Genomic DNA, 4,840 nt, shown 5'->3' with positions numbered 1-4,840 from the left:
GACAGTCGCGTCCGACGTCCGCTCAGGTGTGAGAGCGATGACTAACGTTTGCGACCGCTCAGGTTTAAGAGCGACAGTCGCGTCCGACGTCCGCTCAGGTGTGAGAGCGATGACTAATGTTTGCGACCACTCAGGTTTAAGAGCGACAGTCGCGTTCGACGTCTGCTCAGGTGTGTGAGCGATGACTAATGTTTGCGACCTCTCAGGATAGAGAGCGACAGTCGCGTCCGGTGTCCACTCAGGTGTGAGAGCGACGGCATAGATTAATATCCGTTCAGGTGCGAGGGCAATGGTCCATATTCGCGAATGCTTAAGATCGCGAGCTACGACAAAAACCAAAGCTTACCCCGATGCAAGAGTGCAGTGTGGCGGGACAACCCAAATTCTCAAAATATGTAAATGTGTAATAAAATAACTGAATATGGATTTTATAAAGATATTCAAACTATTGATTTATTGAAATTATATTTAAAGAATCATATTATTTGGCACTGGACCTTTGACACAAAGGCGAACCGTGTGTTAGAGTTAATAATTATTACAATAATGTATAACTGCAAATTTTTGTATAAGCTGGAATTAAGAGACACCAAGGGTGCTGCATAAAACAGCAGCAGGAATTTAAAAAAAACCCGGTAGCAGTCAAGATTTTCACGGTAGTATCGTCTGGATGTTGATTATTGGAGTGAGTTGGGTAGAGACGCTGCGTCCATATGGGAAGTCGACGCCGGAGCCTTTACTAGACTGGAGATTGGCACATGATAAACTTTAGAGAAAGCTACTTTTGTCGAATGTCTTATTTTGATTTGGATTTAATTCCTAGGGAATATGCTGAACTTAAATACTGGAATACTTTCGCAATATCTTCGGAGCATTATTGTTAATCGGATGAAGGATTTAAGAGTGTCGAAGTTACGCGAGCGGTAGGATTTAGATATAATTTGGAAAATAAAATAATAAAGTTAATAATAATTAACGAAAATGAAAATACTATAAAACGGAGGAAAAGACAGGTATTTGCACACCTGTATGAAGATTTGTTTACAACTCATTCATAACATAACATAACATTATAGATATAAAAATTAAAAGTAAAAAGAAGTATAAAAAGTTCCATATGTATCGGAAACAGAGATGATGACATCTGAAAGCGAGCCCGGTCTTAGTAGCATGGATTATGGCCAGGTTGCGTCGGAGGGCGAAGTTTAAGTTGTAACGCGAGTCTCGGTCAGGGTTCAAGGTGTATAGAACTGCTGGAGACATGGAGTTATATGGAGTACAGCCGGAAATAAATGTTGTATATTCCGAGAAGAATACGAAGCGAGGAGTGGTCTTGGCCCATTATCGATAACCTATCGGATGGTTGAATTAATCTTGGAGAGGATACGTTTTTCGTGCGAGTACAATTTGAAAATTTAAACAAAATAAAAGTGTAAATTGATTCAGTGCTGCATTTTGTAAATCTTAAGTTATGATAGCTCATAAGAGCCATTTTACATTTTTAAACGAATTCTTAGGTGTTAGACGCTTTCCGTACCACCTTTGGAAATGTTTGAAGCTTACACAAAAAAAAGATTCCCAAAAGCTGGATTGGATGCTGTATAGTGATCCATTTGCTACAACTAGTTTTCAATGCCGTGGCAATTTGGATTTCTCTGTCATGAGTATTGATGGATGGTGCATGAAAGGTATACAAACGATATCAGACTTGCTGGTGTTGAGTTTTGACAGAAAAATTTTGTATACAAGACAAGCAAAGAAAGCTATGTGAGCCACGGTCTTCTAGACAAGACCAAAAACCTAACAAAACGTGAAATACACATAATAATCAACATATTTTAGTCATTATAATTAACTGAAAAAGTTTATTATCGGAAATATATGTAAACTAAAAAAAAAAGTTAATTAAAGCATGTTTTTATCTTAAAATATATATCATACCAAATGAAAGGAGTTAAAATGTTAAAAAGTATGGTATACAAGACAAGACTGCCAGTGATGCGACGTGCGATGTATTGAACTGATTAAAGATATGTTCATAATAAACAAAAAAAGATTTTTTTTTGTGTTCGAGCAGCGCCAGTGATCGAGAAATTGAGGAGTAAAAGATTAGCGCGGTTTTTTTTTTACGTTTTGTAAGCGAGCGCTTGACCACGATCCCACCTGGTGAAGTGGAGACTTGGTCGAAAGATGGTACGCGCTAGCTTAGTAAGTGCCTATTCACTCTACTATGGTTTGGGCATGTTATGCGGAGACATGATGACGATATAAGCAAAAAAAAAAGAAGTAATGAGATTGAATGTGGATGGCTACAAAGGTAGAGGAAGACTAAAAAAAAATCTTCCATCTCTTCAACATTCAAAGACCCTTGTCTTGCCAAGTCAATACTGCGGTTTGATGTTTATCATTAAAATATATAATATAAATATTTTATTTATGTATGTGTCAATACAGATATTTATTGCCAAACCGTGAGGAGCGTGATAAGAAATACAATATTTCACGACGCTAGCTAAAGTTTTGATGTTGAATGTGGTTAACATTTCTTTTTGTTTCTAAATTTATAATTTAATTAGTCCATCATCACCAAATGCACTACAGACTCGGTTAGGCTTGGGCCTGATCCAGAAAATTTCTTCAAGTCAGTGCCGATATTTTTGAGATCTCGTTGGGCATTGTTCAACCTTCCCAATTTCGTCTTTTGCATGATCTACGTCCAGAGGAACCAGAAAGTTGACTTTCTCCTAGAAGCTTGGGTGCTCTGCAGTCACTTACCTTCTTTTGGTTTGACTTATATGGAAATCGTCACCCTTTATTGTATGCCTGAATCACAATTTTAAACTGTAGAATAATTTAAGAACAGAAGAACAAGAGAGTTGAAAAGAAGAGTTGCTTCTCAGCTGCATTCCCAGGTTTCACAAGTTTAGTGGAGGCGGTTATCCAGGTTCCGGTTCGTTCTTTGCTGAAAAATATGCTTCCATTTTGGATCAAGAAAAAAACGGTCAATGAACGGATATGTGTGGACCGCCGCGCTATGGATTGCAGGACCAGGATAGTGCGCTGTACTCTCCTCCGAATTGAAGACCAAGTGTACCGGTTTTCGGCCATCAAGGTTTTCACTTGTCTGGATCTGGTCTCTAGTTTTGCCAGGTATCAATAACTGAAGAGTCGTGCTATGGAACTGCGTTCATTGATCAGTTTAAATACGATCGAATCCCGTGCGTGTTGGTGAGCGTGTCGTCGAACGTCGTTTTCAGCAGACTATTGATGGAATACTGTTCGAAGCCAAGATTTGGTGTGGATGTTTCATTATCGCTTCTATGGATGTAACTGAGGTGTTGCAGTGGTTGGTAAGGTTCTGGAGCGGCTTAGTGGCGGAGGAATTGTCGTTTTTTTTCCTCTACGCTGTTTATTTTCTTGACTACGACTGCAAGCGAAGTTCATTCTGGTTACCGTGGAACCGAGGCTGTATCAGAGTTTTTTTTTTAAACCTATAAACCAGCGCGAACTGGATGGATATCTTGACCACTGGATACTTTGGAAGATTAATTAAATATTAGGTTTTATTAGAAGATCAGTAAAGTTGTCTTTTAAAAAGTGGCAGTGGAGCCCTGTTTCTCAAACGTGGAAGGAAATGTTGACTGAATGACCGCCGGAGCACAATTCTACGGTGGTGCGTGTAAGGGCGAATTAGCTGGCGTTCGTTCGAATGTGTCAGAGACCAGGTCGCATGTGGGTGCACTTAGCCGCGACCCAGTTGAGAGAGTTGAACTTGAATTCCTTACGTGTGTTTATGTCTTGGCTGTCGAGGATGGGAAACAAGAATGGATCACCTCTGTCCGGTTATCCGAAGAAAAGTCGAAGACGATTAAGGCAATGGTTTAAGATTCAGATTTAATTAGATGTTCACAACATTCATAAATAACCGGATTTATTGAATTGTTCAAGATGATCATAGTAAAGAGGAAGGAGATGAATAATGAAAATAAAGATCTAACCTATTTATATAGGTCGACCTAGTACAAAGCCAATGTTCAAATTTGTAAAGTTACTGTTCGATTTATAATTTCATATTTAATTGGTAACCTATTAGTCTAGTTTAATTAAAATAACTAATAGTTTTTTAAAGTTGATGTTAAAACAGTTAACGATTGTGATCGAACGATGTATTCTATATGTATATTCAACAAGTGTTTAATAACTACAAGCGAAGGGACTCGCTTTTAGCAGGAAGGCCGAGCTGTAAGCCATTTCATATATTGTGTAATTCCTTAACGTAAAACATTATATAGTCTATGCTATAAGTCAATAACACTTTTGTTTATTTAACAACATTAATCATTTGTATTACGATCCAATAGATTATTTAAATATTTGATTCTCAAATATAAAATAGAAGTATTCAACTTATCATGTTAATTATCTGACGGTATTTCGTTATCGTAAATTAAAAGTATTGTAATTGCTCGTCTGAATGACGGCCATGTTTTTCTGACATTCGGGGAATGAAAATGACAATGTAACAGCGGTGTTTTTGAAAAAGTTGTTGTTTACAATTCTAAAGGAAATATATGAGTTAAAGAAGACTATGTTTTATTTGAAAAAGTATTCTCCGGCTGTGACTCCCACAGCTTGTTGTAATTAAAACAAATCGATAATAAAAACGAGTTTGTTAACAAGTCTCTTTCTCTTAAAAGAATTTAAAATAGTTTTATTGCGTTCATAATTTTAATGCTAATAATTGATAGAGATTGAGGTCTTTCTATCGTTAGACGAAACTTAGAAAATAGTTTAATTAATTACTTGAATAGTTTGAATACTAATTACCATATCGATAAAT

Source organism: Papilio xuthus, unplaced genomic scaffold (assembly GCF_000836235.2).
Source record: "Papilio xuthus unplaced genomic scaffold, Pxut_1.1 DF825928.1, whole genome shotgun sequence".
Lineage (NCBI taxonomy): Eukaryota > Metazoa > Arthropoda > Insecta > Lepidoptera > Papilionidae > Papilio > Papilio xuthus.
Note: the sequence above shows the minus strand (reverse complement) of the source record.